This window comes from Camellia sinensis, chromosome 4 (assembly GCF_055761805.1).
Source record: "Camellia sinensis isolate YWXY chromosome 4, ASM5576180v1, whole genome shotgun sequence".
NCBI lineage: Eukaryota > Viridiplantae > Streptophyta > Magnoliopsida > Ericales > Theaceae > Camellia > Camellia sinensis.
The window spans coordinates 97253118-97270894 of record NC_138964.1 but is presented as its reverse complement, the minus strand read 5'-3'; positions in this window follow the sequence as shown (position 1 = coordinate 97270894).

Below are 17777 nucleotides of genomic sequence, written 5' to 3'. Positions count from 1 at the left end.
CAAAATTTGGTGCAGATGGAAGTATACAAAAGCACAAAGCTCGGCTTGTGGCGAAGGGATACGCACAGCAACATGGCATTGATTTCGAAGAAACTTTTTCTCCAGTAGCTCGGTTTGAAACTGTGAGAATTATTTTCGCATTGGCTGCACAATTACAATGGCCTGTTTATCAACTTGATGTGAAGTCAGCCTTTCTAAATGGAGATCTACAAGAGGAAGTTTATGTAACTCAACCAGAAGGTTTCATGATTGAAAGCAAAGAGACAAAGGTGTACAAGTTGAGAAAGGCGTTGTACGGATTAAAGCAGGCTCCTCGGGCATGGTATAGGAAAATTGATGGATACTTTCAGCAAAATGGATTCTTGAGAAGTGAGAATGAGCCCACTCTCTACGTGAAGAAGGAAGGTAAAAATGATTTCATCATTATTTGTCTTTATGTTGATGATATCATTTATACAAGCTCCTCTAATTCTCTTGTGGCTGAGTTTAAATCACGTATGATGCATGAGTTTGAAATGTCTGATATGGGTTTGCTGCATTATTTTCTTGGCCTTGAGGTCCAACAAGCAGAAGATGGGATTTTTATTTCCCAAAGAAAATATGCCAAGGATCTTCTTAATAAATTTGGCATGCTTAATTGTAAACCAGCAACTACACCTATGAATATCAATGAAAAATTACAGTGTGAAGATGGGGCAGAAATGGCTGATGCTAGAAGGTTCAGAAGCTTGGTTGGTGGTTTAATTTATCTAACCCACACTTGACCCGATATTGCATTTTCTGTTGGTATGATTTCCAGGTTTATGCAACATCCTTCAAAGCTTCATTTTGGAGCAACGAAGCGGGTCTTGCGTTACATCGCTGGAACTATGGATTATGGAATTTGGTACTCAAAAGTTTTTAATTTCAAATTATGTGGGTTCACGGACAGCGATTGGGCAAGTTCTTTGGATGATAGGCGGAGTATTTCAGCAAATGTTTTTACTCTTGGATCAGGAGTAATCACATGGAGCTCAAAGAAGCAAGCCACAGTAGCATTGTCGTCCTCAGAAGCTGAGGACGTTGCAGCCACTTCAGCAGCTTGTCAAGCCATATGGTTAAGAAGAATGTTGGCTGAACTTCAACAAAGGGAAGAGGGAGCAACGGAGATCTTTTGTGACAACAAGGCAACCATCTTTATGACAAAAAATCCAGCATTTCATAGCAGAACAAAACATATAGATATGCGTCTCCATTTCATTCGTGATTTGGTTGCGAAAGAGGAGGTAACTTTGAAGTACTGTACCACTCATGAGCAGCTGGCTGATATACTGACGAAGTCTTTGTCAAAAGAAAAGTTTTTCTACTTCAGAGCTTTCCTTGGCGTTTGCAACTTTGAATCAAGGGGGAGTGTTGAAGAATGATTCAAAGTCTGACATGGTCTTTTCAGGTTGTTAGTAGTGTCCATATTTTACTGAGTTTGTTTAGTCAATTGGGTAGTTGTTGCTGATATTATGCTAGTGGCTGTAGTGGTCTAAGTTAGTGCCTTAGTGGTACATAAAAATCTGTTTGGTTGTTTTGGTTGTAAGCCTATATATAGGCACATTTGCTTCAGTATTTAAATTTGAATGAGAGGACTCAACAGTTCAGTTTTTATATATTTCTTTGCCTCTGTTTTCTTGTTTTTTGCCTCTGTTTTCAGTGTTATTCTTTTTTATCTCCAACAGTACCCCCATCTCAACTTGCCTCAAATTTCTTTAGGATAGTCATGAGGTAATTTCCCTAAACAATATTTTGGGAGTGAACCTAGGTCTTGATGAGATTAGATACTACTACAATTTTGTCCCAACCACCAGAGAGAGCGAAATTCTATTTCAAACCCAAATCGGCGAAACGATAGTTAGTTCAAATGATTTCTACTTCTGGCAAGGGTGTCAATGATATAATTGTGATAATGGAGGGCAACTGGGAGTTTTCCCTTGGAGCGGATAGGATTCGACCTATCTCCAAGGTCATAAGTCTACCAGGTCGATGCCTTGTTTTTCTTGTTTATGAATTTATTTTTTATGGGATTTGTACTGATATTCTTGCTCTGTTTATCTTCCCCCAGCGTTAGAGGTTTTTTCTCACCCTAGTGAGTGAGAATATCAGGTCTACGTTCTTCTCTTTCAACAAGTCTGGGCATATAAAGGACCTTCCCGCGCAACAAGGCTAAGGTCTGCCGCTCACGTGCTTCTTTCTTACATCCCATACTATGGCACTGTGGTCTCAACCCATAGTATCCCCCTTAGCGATGATGATGGCTTTGATTTCTACGTTCTTTTTCATTTTCGGGAGAACATTGAAAAGCTAGCAGCCAAAGATGAGCAACCCCAAGAAGAATCATCTGATTCTGAAACCAGAGTCTTCGATAACATGCCACTGAAGAACTTCCTAGAGATCGTTGCTGCTCGGAAGTGCCAAAAAGAAGGTGAGTTGGCTTTCGTTTCGCAGACAGCTTTTGGTTCAACCACATTTGATCGACTTCAGCAATCGCCGCTCATGTTGGTTGATGATGCTCATCCTTCCCATGCCACTGCTGTTGCTGGGAGCTTTGCTCCCCTCATTTCTGAGCAGAGGTCTGGAAAGTGCCAATCTGATCAGTCAGCAGAGGTATACAAGAAGAGCCGATCTAACCCTTCTCTTATTGCTACTGTTGTGTCTTCTGCTATCACTGCCTTTGAAGTGGTTTCCGTCGAATCCCCGATCATTCTCATGCCATATCTGAAGATTGACAGCTTACAAATGCTGATACTACTATGGGGAGTGCCGCAGTGGCCACTGCTATTGTTCGCAGCTCTGTTCTCCTAGTTGATGCTAGTCGCCTAGGTGAACAATCGGATGCAACAATCTTTTCTCAAGCCCTGCATTTCTCTTTGGTGGTAAATACCTTCCTTTGCTTTTTTCATTTTTCTTTCCTAGAAATGTTTATTATTGCTAATTTCATGTTCTTTTCGTAGGGTCTCTTTTCTTCTCACGAGGTTATGCAACGCCATGACAGGCTGATCAAGGCTGTTGACAAGCTGAAGCTCACCAAGTACAAACATGGTGAGAAAATGAAGGAGCTAGAACTTAGGCTGGCTGCTTTTGAGGGAAAGACGGCAGAGCTAGAGAAGAAGCTTCAAACGATGGACGTCATGCTAAAGTCAGAGATATCCATTTTGAAAGAGGAGAGATAGAAGTTCTCTACGGACCTTGACGCGTCCAAGACATCATTTGAAGCTGCTATTAAGGCTACGAAGAAGGGTAGCTGCAACGAGGCTACGACCAATTATAAAGAACAGTTCATCAAACTAGAGAACATTCTCTTCAAGGACAGATGGATGGCCGCACTTCGTCCAGCTCGGGTTCCAGAGAGGTCTAACCTGATGAATAATATGCCTTACCCTTGCCCTGAAGCTCTAGAGAAGCCCAATGAGGAAGCTGCTAGAAGAGTTGATAAGGAGAACCCCTATGCTGCAAACTGAAAGAAAACTTCTGTTTTTTTTCTTTTTTTAAGTGTTGTTTTTAGAGATTTTTATTTATAATATGGATTTATTTATCGTTCTATATTCTAATTTTTGTCTATTTCTTTTAATGTGGCCTTTTTATAAAAGGGAAAATTATCTTAGGTTTATTCATTGCTTTTATGCAAGAGATCAGCAGCATCATCGACGAACTGCCCTTTGGATAGGTTCTTCGTAAAAAATATTGTAGGCACGTTCCTTGCTCTAAGAAAGATGTGGGCAACATCTTTTCCGCTGATAGGTCTTTCATGAAAAACCATCGTAGATTTGTTCCTTGCTTTAAGCAAGAGGTCAACAGTATCTCTGCCGATGTACTGTCTCGTGGACGAATTGTTCGTACAAACCCATTTGTAGGTTTTTTTCTTGCTCTAAGTAAGAGATCGGCAGCATCCCTGCCAATGTACTGTCCTTTATAAAAGTTTTTCATAGAAAACCATTCGTAGGTTCGTTTCCTGCTTTAAACAAAAGATCGACTGCATCCCTGCCGATGTACAGACAAATTTTTTGCAAAAAACCATTTGTAGGTTCCTTACTATAAACAAGAGACTGGTAGCATCCCCATCGATGTACTATCTCATGGATAGGTTTTTCATAGAAAACCATTCATAGGCTTGTTCCTTTCTCTAAGCAAGAGATCAGGAGCATCCCTGCCGATGTATTGTCGCTTAGACAGATTTTTGTAAAAAATCATTCATAGGCTTGTTTCTTGCTCTAAGAAAAAGATCAGCAACATCTGTGCCAATGTATTGTCCCTTAGACAGGTTTTTAGTAGAAAACCATTTGCTCTAAGCAAGAGATTGACAACTTCCTTGCCGATGTATTGTCCATTAGACAAGTTTTTTGTAGAAACCCATTTATAGGCCTTGCTCTGAGCAAGAAATCAACAGCATCCCTGCCAATGTATTGTCTCTTTTCAGAGTTTGTTTCTGGGGCTCTGCTTAATGCGCTCATGTTAGGTAGGCATGTGTCGGTTATTCTGAACGTTCATCAGTACTTTGCATTAAATGCGAGGGCACGTTATTCAAATGAAGCGACATGTGCGTCTGAATATTGTGTTGTTTCCCCTTCTCTTGCATAGATAGGAGTTCAAATCATTCCGTTGATATTTGCAATATCTTATTGACAACATTTTCCACTAAAACATCCTTGGACGCCGACACTTGTTCTTGTTTCAGCATTGAAAAACATCTCACAAGCCTTTTGTTCATCACTTGCTTACTGAAAGTGCTCCTATCCTCCTACCTTTCATTTTTTTTTTTTAATTTTTAGTCTTGCGAAAATGGGCAAATATATTTACTTACTTAGTAGCGCTAAAGGCTTAGCTCATCTTCGAACCGTTGGTGATATCCCAGCCAACATAGTCGTAGAAGCTCCTTACCCTAATAATAACTTCTTGGTTCCTTCAGATAATAGGGTTCCATGGCTGGTTTCAGCCATTGTAGATGGTGGAGTTAGGTTTTCCCTTCATCCCTTTTTACGTGAGATTCTTTTTTATTATGGAGTCCTGCCATTTCCTCGCAATACAACTCTTTTTCCAAGTCGTCAATGGGATGCTTTCCTTGAACAACCTGCTGAACATCAACTTAGGTTTGAAGGACCTCCAATATTGCTACAGTCTTTATTAATCCCAAACTGGGGCATTCTTTAGCTTCCAAGAATCCAAATCGGGATCGATCGCTTGTTTAGGCACTATCATTTCGGAGAGTTGGGAGTTTGCGTCCCCTCTTTTTGCAAACAGTGTTGCCACTATGCCCCGAACGCTGGGTGCAGGTGATTAATTCTTGTGAAAAATCTATTTTGTTACTTCGATTGTACCAAGTCTAACTAGTTTTCTTTGTTCTGTATAACTTACTAGCTGATCAATACTGAGTGCCACAATGAATCGTGGGGCGTGAATCTACTAGCTCTACAAACTGTATGGAGGTTCAGAGGTGCTGCCTTCCGATCAGCCGAAGTGCTGATAAATTAGTTTCTTTTTCGGGTTGCCCTTGTTCCAGTTCTTCTTCTCTCTCTTGCCCTCGCTCTTGCTGTTAAGGTTTCCGAAGTGTCTCAAGAGGAGGACCATTATTACCCCTTCTTTTAGGAGAATTTGACTAGCCTATTGGCAGCAATCAAACTCAAGGGGCCATTAAGTCGTCAGATTCTTTGCTTCGGCTATGGTAGGGCAGCACCATATTACTAGGCAATCTAATTTTCCCCATGTAATAATCCAAGAAGTGGATGAGGGAGGGTTATGCAAATCGGAGGACTCGTCAATGAAGATGTACCTCGGACGTCAAGTCGATGCCGTCTTCTATCAAGCGAAAAGCAAACAGAAGCTTGACTGAGAGCCCTATTGAATATATCTTTCTACCAATGATAGGGGGACACTCATTGAATACGAGGGATTTTGTCTTGCTTTGGCAATAGCCTGACGCATGCGCATCCCTAAAGACATCCATCGTCTGGAAGGGCAACCTGACCAATAGATATTTAGCCAAGGCATGTCATAATCTTTTGTGCTCAAGCTCGAATGTGTGTCCATTCAGGCAATGAAACCAGTTCACGGAGGCTGGACTTGTTAGGATCAAACACACCCAGACAATTATCTCACACACACAGAGAACACAATATTTACGTGGTTCGGCCCAATGCCTACATCCGCGGACAGAAATGAGAATTTTCACTAAAATGGAGCAAAAATACAAATACAGAGGAGGAGATGAAACTCACTCAACTCACAGCTCTCACTCTCCAATTTTTGATGATACAAACCCCTCCTCACTCATCTCAATTTATAACCAAGAGAGGAGGAGTAGGTGAAGTGCTAGCCATAATTGGCCAAGGTGGTGCCACCCTCACTATCTTCCTTTAGTGAGTTGGTGTTGCCCTCCACCACCTTCTTTTACCACATGGTGCCACCCACACCATGTGGATGGTGGGCTCCTTACCATGTGGGTAGTGGATGGAGCCAACAATTCTCTCCCTCCACGCCCACATGGACAACTGACTTCTCACTTGAAGTCCATCCCGATCAGATGCTTGCAAACTTCCAGTTTGTCTCTGGTGACACCCTTGGTCATCATGTCAGAAGGATTCTTATCTGTGTGGATCTTGATCAGTTCCAATAACTGCTTGTCCATCACTTCACGTATCCAATGATACCGAACATCAATGTGCTTTGTGCGAGAATGGTACATTGAATTCTTGCTCAGGTCTATGGCACTCTGGCTATCACAATGTACCGTGAACTTTTCTTGCCTTAATCCCAACTCTTGGAGAAACCGCTTCAACCACAACATCTCTTTCCCAGCTTCCGCTGCGGCAATATACTCTGCCTCTGTTGTGGATAAAGCAACACATTTCTATAGCTTGGACTGCCAAGACACAGCTCCCCCTGCGAAAGTGAACAGAAATCCTGATATAGATTTCCTACCATCAAGATCGCCTGCCATATCTGAATCAGTATAGCCTTCCAAGACTGGTTTAGCATCTCTAAAGCACAAACACATTTTTGCTGTGCCCTTGAGGTATCTCAGAATCCACTTGACGGCTTCCCAATGCTCTTTTCCTGGATTGGAAAGGAATCTACTTACAACTCCAACCGCATGAGCAATATCTGGTCGGGTGGACACCATTGCATACATCAAACTCCCTACAGCGGATGAGTAGGGAATCGCCTCCATCTCTTGTCTTTCCTTCGTAGAGGAGGGACAAGAATTCTTGCTCAGCTTGAAATGATTAGCCAGCGGAGTACTGACTGGCTTGGCATCTTTCATGTTGAACTTCTCAATCACTCGTTCAACGTACTTCTCCTGTGACAGCCACAACTTCTTGGCTTTCTTGTCACGCACAATATTCATGCCCAAAATTTGCTGTGCAGGGCCTAGGTCCTTCATGTCAAAGGACTGTAATAACTCCTTCTTCAGTGATCTGATTGTTGTGGCATCTTGTCCAACGATCAACATGTCATCAACATAGAGCAGAAGTATGATAAAGTTTCCACCGGGAAATGTCCTAACATAAACACACTGGTCTGCAGCAGTTCTCTTGTACTCATGACCTACCATGAATGAGTCAAACTTCTTGTACCACTGTCTCGGCGCTTGTTTGAGGCCGTAAAGACTCTTCTTCAATCTGCAGACTAAGTTTTGTTTCCCTTTGACTTCAAAACCTTCTGGCTGCTCCATGTAAATTTCTTCCTTCAGATCACCATGGAGAAATGCTGTCTTCACATCCATTTGTTCAAGTTCCAAATTCAAACTAGCTGCTAGTCCCAAAACTACTAGAATGGATGTCATTTTCACAACTGGCGAGAAGATTTCATCAAAATCAATACCTTTCTTCAGCCCAAAACCTTTGACAACCAATCGAGCCTTATACTTGACTAGCTTTCCGCTGCCATCTTTCTTCAACTTGAACACCCATTTGTTCTGCAATGCTTTTCGACCCTGGGGAAGTTTCACCAAATCATAAGTCTGATTCTTCTGCAAGGATTGCATCTCTTCTTGCATAGCTTGCTGCCATCTACTCTTCTCCTTATGATTTTGAGCTTCTTGAAAACTTTCTGGCTCCCCCTCATCGGTAAGCAAAATATACTCAGAAGTAGGGTATTTGGTTGACGGCTTAAATTCTCTTGTTGATCTTCGTAACTGTGGACCAACAATCTCTGGTAGAGGGGGTTGTGGCTCCCCCTGCTCAACACCCTCTGCTTCTGGATCTTCTTCTTCTAGAAATCCATCCTGCAACTCTACATCATTGACTGCATGTTGCGGTAACTCTTTTTCATCAGTGGCATACTGTGATGGTGCAGGGTTTGGAATAATTTCTGAAACATCATCAACTTTGGGTTTGGCTGGTTGCCCAAAGTCTTCAAAGGTCTGGCCTTCTTGAAACACCACATCTCGGCTTCGAATGACCTTTTTGTGTTTCAGATCCCACAATCTGTATCCAAATTCTTCATCTCCATAGCCAATAAAGATGCATGGAGTGGCTTTGTCATCCAGCTTCTGTCTGTGCTCCTTGGATACATGTGCAAATGCTTTGCACCCAAACACTCTCAAGTGAGAGTAAGAGATCTCCCTTCCAGACCATACTTCTTCTGGAATCTGAAAATTCAGTGGAACTGATGGCGATCTGTTGATCAAATAGCAAGCAACACGAACAGCTTCTCCTCAAAATGGCTTTGGTAGCTTTGCCATTTTGAGCATACATCTGACCTTCTCCACAATGGTTCGGTTCATTCTCTCGGCTATACCATTGTGTTGTGGGGTTCCAGGAACAGTCTTCTCATGCCGGATGCCGTGAGTAGCACAGCAGGCTTTAAATTCCTTTGACGTGTACTCGCCTCCATTGTCTGTTCGGAGACATTTCAGCTTCTTTCCAGTCTCCCTTTCCACCATAGCATGGAATGTCTGAAAATGCTGGAACACCTCAGCTTTGGTCTTTAAGACATAAACCCATACCTTCCGTGATGCATCATCAATGAACGTCAGAAAGTATTTTCTACCACCCAAAGATTCCACTTCAATGGGACCGCAAACATCAGAGTATACTTTGCTCAACAACTCTGATTGTCTTCTAGATGATGAATGGAAAGCGACTCTATGATGCTTCCCAAACAAGCAGTTGTCACAAGGATTTAATTTTGCATCTTTGGCAAAGGGAATAAGTGACTTCTTTGCCAAAATCTGTAACCCTTTCTCACTCATGTGACCCAGCCTTTTGTGTCACAAATTTGGTGACGTCTCATCTTCTGCTGCGTTGAGGCTATTTGAATTCACCTCCACATGAGTCTTGTATAGTGTGCCAATTTCCTGTCCTTTGGCTACCACGAGAGATCCCTTTTTCAACTTCCATATGCCTTTGCCAAAGTAGTTCTCATAGCCTTGTCGATCTAAGGCTATCCCTGAAATAAGATTCAGGCGTAAATCGGGAACATACCTGACATCTTTCAACACCATCGTGCACCCAACTTTGGTTTGGATATGAACATCACCAATTCCCACAATTTTTGAAAAACTGGAGTTACCCATTTTCACTGTACCAAAATCTCCAGCTTGGTATGTACTGAAGAACTCCTTCTGGGATGTAGCGTGGTAGGAAGCTGCTGTATCTACCACCCACTCGGTGTCATTGTCTGACATATGGAGGCATTCTTCTTCTTCAACAGAGAATAATGCAATATCCTCTGAGACAGAAACTGCAGTGGTCCCATCTTCGGTCTTTGGCTGTCTATTGCCTTGTTGTTGTTCTCCCTTCAAGGCATAGCAATACTTCTTTATGTGACCCTCCTGGCCACAATGGTAACATTTGAACTTTGGCCAGCTCGTACCTTCTCTGGATTTCCCTCTGTCTTGAGATCTTCCTCGGCTGTGTCCTCTACTTTTGCTTCTTCCCCTGCCCCTGCCTCTACCTCTGCTTTTATTTTCTGTGACGAGGGCATGGGATTGATCTCCACCCATTTCTTTCTTTCTTGCCTCTTCACTAAATAAAGCATCTATAACCATGCTCATGGTCAGTTTCCCTTCTGGGGCAGAGTTGCTGAGAGACACCACCAATGTCTCCCAACTGTCTGGCAAAGAACTGAGCAGCAATAGGGCCTGCATCTCATCATCTAACTCCATTTGGACAATTGTTAGTTGGTTCACCAAATTTTGAAACTCACTGGTATGTTCAGCAACAGAGATACCGCCTTTCAACTTCAAATTCACAAGTCTTCTCATCAGGAGGGCTTTGTTCCGAGCAGTCTTCGACTGGTACATGCCTTCTAACTTTGTCCAGAGAGCATAGGCATCAGTCTCCTGGGCGACATGGTGGAAGACACTGTGATCAATCCATTGTCTGATCTGGCCAATGGTCTTTCGGTTCTTCCGCTTCCAGTCTTCGTCTTTTTCCGTTGGTGGTTTAACTCCATTAAGCTCAATGGGGTCAAACAAATCTCGGCAATACAAGACATCTTCCATTCTGGGCTTCCAAATGGCATAATTGGAAGCATTTAACTTTATCATGGAACTTGAAGTCGACGTTGGTTCCTCCATCATACAAAAAAGATCTCTGTTTGAAAAACAGGCTTTGCTGTGAAGTCCGGCCTGCTCAAATTAGCCGAAAAACACTTCGGATTGCCAAAATAAAAACTGTAAATTTTTGAAAACTTATTTGCAAAATTTGACCGTACGGATGTGTCCGGAATACTCCAAATAGTCGGAAACCACTATTGGATCACCCAAAACAGACTCCAAATGGCTTCGATCTAGCCAAAACATTTTGTACGCCTCAGATCTGCGGCTGCACCATAGCCGCGTCGCATCGGATTTTTCTTTAGAGTGATGACGTGGTGAGGACGTGTCTGCCACGCGGCGATGACGTGTCTGCCACGTGGCGATGATTGGATGATGACGTGACGACCATGTGGCAGCCCCTGGCTGACAACTGTGCCACGTGGTGATGACGTGGCGAGATGACGTGGCGCGTGTGTTGATGGCGCGTGTATGGCACGCGCTGTTCCCTCAGTCGTCGTCCTCCTTGCGCCGCCCGTGGGGCGCGTGGGTGAGATTGGGATCACGCGCCGGGTGCCTACACGGCGCGTGTGGGCGCGTGACGCGACTAGGACTCACGCGCCAACTTCCAGGGGCGCGTGAGGGCGCGTCCGGCCTCCGTTGGGTGTCTGCTTTATATTTCTGGACTCCTCTCGTCGAGCCCTTGCTTCTAGTATGCTCAAAATCTGATTTCGAGCAATACGATTTCTGGGCAGTTTCGAAACAACACTCTATTTTTCTGAAAAACGTACAACTTGGCTCTGATACCACTTTGTTAGGATCAAACACACCCAGACAATTATCTCACACACACAGAGAACACAATATTTACGTGGTTCAGCCCAATGCCTACATCCACGGACAGAAATGAGAATTTTCACTAAAATGGAGCAAAAATACAAATACAGAGGAGGAGATGAAACTCACTCAACTCACAGCTCTCACTCTCCAATTTCTGATGATACAAACCCCTCCTCACTCATCTCAATTTATAACCAAGAGAGGAGGAGTAGGTGAAGTGCTAGCCATAATTGGCCAAGGTGGTGCCACCCTCACTATCTTCCTTTAGTGAGTTGGTGTTGCCCTCCACCACCTTCTTTTACCACATGGTGCCACCCACACAATGTGGATGGTGGGCTCCTTACCATGTGGGTAGTGGATGGAGCCAACAAGACTTAGACTAACTAGGGATAGGGATCGTCATGATGAGGAAAGACGGCAGATCGAAGAGTAGAGGAAGTTAATGGCAGAAGAGAGGAAGTAGATGGAAGAGGAGAGAAAGAAGATCAAAGAGAATCTTGCTCAAGCTGATGCAATAGTGACTTCGACAAAATCTGGTCAGATTATAGTGGGAGAAAACTTTAAAGTTGCTACTTGACGGTTTGATTTGCTCAGAAAGGAGCATGAAGTACTCAAGGCCACTTTGGAAGAAGAGCGAGCTCGGCACGCGACTAATATAATATATATATATATATATATTGAATCCAACTAGAATGAAGCCAACACTCTCTACCTCGACCAATTAAATAAACTGAAGAATTTTTTCTTCCGAGATGGGTGGAGGGCTGCCATGAAGAGTGCTAGAATAATCGAGTCTTCTCCATTGTAAACTCAAATTCCTTTTCCAAATCTAGATGTTCCCATTCCAGCTGACAAGAAAATCTATAAAAGCTTCTTCTTCTTTTTTTTTTTTTTTTTGATTGGGCATCCTCTTTTTGTTTTTGTGGACTACCAATCATAATTCATTGTAAATTTTAATGGAATGAAAGAATATGATTTTCAGGTGAAACCTTGTATTTATTCATTATGCTTTTAGTCTAAGCATTATTACACCATAATTACAAGGTTTAGTGATAATACTTTTTTAGGTGCATAGCATTCTAAGGCCTAGGAAGCATATTTCCTTGATGGTTGACAATCTTATAAGCTCTCTCTCTAGCCAAATCCATAACCTGATATAGTCCATCCTAATTTGGCCCAAGTTTCCCATCGACTGTTCTATGGTCAACTGGCAAGATCTTCTTGAAAACCAGGGTCGTCTATCGAATATATCCAATGCCGAATTTTTTTTATCGTACGCCTGAGCTATCTCTTGCTAGTACTGTGTCAAGTGAAAAGAAGCTTGCTCCATTTTTCTTCAGTCAAATCCAGTTCCTTCAGGATCAAGCTTTCATTCACTTCAATTTCAACCAGATTGGCTCTTCCTAAAGGGAGTTCAGTTTCAAGTGGGATAACGATTTCTATTCCATAGGTAAGAGAGAACGGGGTCTCGCCCGTTACCCACCTTGGGGTAGTTCTACAAGCCTAGAATATTGTTGTGAGTTTTTCAGCCACCTTTCTTTAGCGGCCTCCAATCTCTTTTTAATCCCATTGAAGATAGTCTTGTTTGATGCCTCTGCGTATTCATTGCTCTGTGGATAGGCTAGAGTGGAGTAGGCTTTGATTCCATACTGTTAGCATAACTCCCAATATAGGCTACAATCGAATTGTGTATTGTTGTCAGATATGAGGGCTCTTGGAACATTGAATATGGTGATAATGTTTCTCCATACGAACCTTTTGATGTCTACATCTTTGATATTGGCCAGTGGTTCTGCCTCTATCCACTTTGTGAAGTAATTCGTGGCTACGATCAACCACCTTTTACTGCTAAGTGCCCTAGGTATAGGTTCGATCAGATCCATCCCTCATTGTGCGAATGGCTAGGGGCTTGAGACTGGATTGAGCTCTTCAAATGGCTAGCGTATGATTAGTGCATACCTCTGACAGGCTTCACATCATTGGACAAATTGATGAGCATCTTTTTGCATATACGACCACCAATAGCCTTGTGTAAAAGCCCAATGTGCTAGGGATCTTTCCTCTACATATGCTCTACATGATCCCTCAAGAATTTCTTCTAATAACCCCTCTACTTCCCTCAGATGGACACACTTGAGATAGGGGCCAAAATACGATCTTCTAAATAGTTGGCTTTCCATGTTCAACTAGAAACGTGTGGCCTACCGCCGAAGCCAATGTGCTTCCTTTTCATCGGCTAGTAGTATTCTTCGGACAGATAATTCACTATAGGGGTTATCTAACTTTCTCCTAGCTGGATAATCATCACTTCAGCTGATATGATGTTAGATGTGATAATAATACCAATCTCTATTTTTTGGCTTCTTGTTTGATCAATGGCTGAGGCCAAGTTAGCCAATGCATTGGCATGGTTGTTCTGATTCCAACTTACTTGTTAAATGTAAAATGAGAATAACTAGTCTGCTACTGCCTTGGTCGCAACCAAGTATTTTGCCATTCTCTCGTTGCAAGCGAGATACTCTCCAATCATTTTCTTTGCAACCAGTTGCGAATCACAGAGTACATGGATGAATTCTTCCCCTAGTGTTCTTGTAGTTGTAAGCTGGTTGATGTGAGCCTCATATTCGGATTCATTGTTAATGGCCGAAAAATCCAGTCGAGTAGAGAATTCCAAGAACTCTTCATCGAGTGTTATCAACGCGAAACCTATCCTTGCTCCTTTATTGTTTGAGGCTCTATCGCACTGCAAAATCCATGGTGCCTTTGATGGATGACAACTTTTACTTCCGCTTCTTCTTTGGGTGAAAATTATGCTATGAAATTTGTAAAGACATGTCCTTTGATGGCGGTCCTTGGCCTATATTGAATGTTGTATTGTCTAAGCTCGACTACATACTTCGAGATTCTTCCCGTCAACTCTAGTTTGTGAAAAATCATCTTAAGCAGGTGCTCAGTGTAAACAATGATGGAATGAGCTAGGAAATAATGCATCAATTTTTTGAAGGTGACCATAAGTGCCAAAATAAGCTTCTTAAGGGGAAAGCATCTTATTTTTGCGTCAAACAAAGTCTTCCTTATGTAGAACACAGGGAATTTCTCTTTCTCCTGCTCTCTAACGAGTGATGCACTTATGATATGATTGGAAACAGCCAAATAGACATAAAACTTTTCTCCTGGCTCAGGACTAGTGAGTAAGGGAGGTTTTGCCAGGTATTCCTTCAGTTCTTGTAGTGCTCGATCATACTTTGGAGTCCATGAGAACTACGCATTCTTCCTTACTAGCTAAAAGAAGGGTCAACAGCGATTCAAAGAGTAGCTAATGAATATGTTGAGTGCGATTGCCATCCTTGTAAGCGCTTCGATTCCCTTGACTAATGTAAGAAGGCTTATGTGAAGCAAGGCCCCAGTTTTCTCGGGACTCGCCTCTATCCCTCGCTAAGTGACGATATATTCGAGAAACTTTCCTAAGCCAATCCCAAAAGCATATTTTGCGACATTTAGTTTCATCTTAAATCTTTAGAGGATCTCGAATGCTTCTTGAAGATCAGTAAAATTATCCTCGCTCCGTTGTGATTTGATTACCACTCGAGATTATGTCCGATCAGATCATAGAAGATTTTCATAACCAAACGTTGGTACATTGCCCCTGCATTTTTCAATTCGAATGTCATCACCTTATAGTAGAACAATCCCATAGGGGTGATGAAGGCCGTTTTCTCCTGATCATTTGGATGCATTGCTATTTGATGATAGCCTCAATGTCATGACCTAAACCCGCTATGGATTACAGTCATAACCGGCTAGTAATCATGAGTTTACCTACAGCCTCAGTCAAAAATTAAATCATATTTAATAATAGGGGGCCAAATTGCGGAAGTAGGACTTGCAAAGATTGTCCAATGAGCTGTGCATACATGACTTAACCAAAAAATTTTCTCATATATGTAATAACTCACACTATACAAATATCCATAATACGTATTACATAAGTCCAAGATCATTCAAAAGTCAACATTAACAAAAACCAAGATCATACACAAACTTGGTCACATGTGACCACAAAAGAAACAAAAGAAAACCAAAAGCCTCTTGCATGAGGCGACCTTGGTTGACTCCTCAAAAATTAATTTCTCATGAATCATTGGGGCTGGACATCCTGCTGCTCACCTGCATACATATAAATAAAGAGTGAGCTAACGCCCAATGAATAATATCAGAGTAAAGGAGTTCATGAATGAGATTCATTAAATCAAAATCTATGTATTATATCCATATACAAAATGACCTCGGGTCCAATTCATATACAAAATGACCTTGGGTCCAATTCATACGTACGAAATGACCTTGGGTCCATTACGTGCAAAACAACCTTGGGTCCATTACGTGCAAAACGACCTTAGGTCCAATTTGTATACAAAACGACCTTGGGTCCATTACGTGTAAAATGACCTTAGGTCCAACATTTCATATTCATAATCGTGCACACATTTGGATCCATGATTATGTTCACATTTGCATTTGTATTCAAAACGACCTTAGGTCTAATCAATTCTTTATTCAAAATGGCCTTTGGCCCATTTAACAGTCATACAAAACAGCCTTAGGCCCAATTTTTATCCTCATCAAATAAACCGAACGGCCTTGGACCCATTTCATATTCACACATAAATCACTTCACATTTTTCATTGCGGATCAAGCATATGGAATACTCATTCATAGGGCCAATTCAGAAGTCTAGAAACTTACCACATAGGTAATATTTAGAAAATAATGAATACACAAAAATAATGCATACTTACAGTGTTTCGGTGCTTGATTCGTCCTTACACTTGACCTTACATAATTCATAACACATTGGGCCATAATACAATTCAATCTGTTCTTTAGTTTACTAAAATTTCTTAGGCTTTTTTCGTGCCCTTTAATTCATTTAGGGTGCTCAATGTGTGCCTAAGAATGCTTAGAAATGGAAGAGAATGGAAATTGGAAAATAAAATAGCTTTTCAAAAGTTTCTAAAAGAGGGCACTTCGCTCGAGCGATCTGTAAAACTTTATAAACGTACTGGTTGCATGATTTTTTCGCTCGAGTGAGACTTCTGTTGCTCGAGCGATAAGCCGTGCAAAACAGGGTGCACTCGAGCGCAAAGGTTGTCGCTCGATCTACCGTGTAATTCGCTATAAAACTTATGAGAGCTTATTTTTACACTCAAGTGACACTTTTTTCGCTTAAGCGGACAGGTCGAATTCTGCAATTTCCAGAATTTTGTTTAAAGTTCAAAACTTGTTTCCAAAGGCTCAAAGCTTGCAAGTTGATACCAAAAACATGAAAAAACATTGTATAACATGAAAACATAGGTAATTTGGAACCAATTGTCCAAAATCATGGCCCACTTCCAAAATCATTTCAAATTCTTCTTGTCAATTTCAAAACTCATGCAACCAAGCTCCATAACTTCATGGATTATGCATGCATGTGAAATATAATTCCATTTCAAATGGTACAAATGATGCTCAAAATCATGAAGCTCAACAAAATTATGCATGCATGTGTGATTTGGCACCCAATTCTTCATGTTAAGCTTGTATCCTACATTAATTCACCAATTCTTCTTGAATACACATGATTATGGACTTAAGCTCATGAATTAAAGTTCAAATACTCACTTGGATCCTTCAATCCTTCCAACTCTAGCAAATTCTTGAGTCTAGCTTCCTCAATCTTCAATTTCTAAGTCAATTCTTCAAGAATTTTGGCCTCTCTCTCTCTCTCTCTCTCTCTCACTCTCTCTCTCTCTCTAAATCAAGTGTTCTCTCTCTACAACTCTCTCTTGACACATTTTTGAGCTCAAAAATATGAGTTAGCCCCTTAATTAGCATATATATACAAGCTTCCTTAATCTTTTTGGCTAATCAAAGCTTAGGTCTAATCAAATAAACTTAATTAAATCAAATTTATCTAATTATTTTGATCTAAATCAATTTTTAATTAAATTTCACCATAAGATCTAAAAATAATTATGCTAATCAAAATGGTACAACCAATTTTGGTTTCTGACACCCCTACGACCCTCAATTTCAATTTATTATATAGCATACAGAACAAATTTTCCTACGGTAGACAGATATGAATTCAAAACCACACATAATCACATAATTAGCATCCAAATTCACATCAAGCACATAACCACAAGTGTAATTAACAATTAATAGTATATCACAGAATGGGGTTATCACACTCGGTATGCAGAAAGCTCATCCTTTGGTGCCCTAACGTAGCATCTACCAGTTGGTCAATATTCGACAAATGAAAGTTATCTTTTGGACATGCTCTATTTAAGCTGGTGAAGTCTACACATACTCTCCATTTTCCATTATTCCTCTTTACAACGACGGTATTGGACAACCATTTAGAATATTGGATTTCTCGGATGGCGT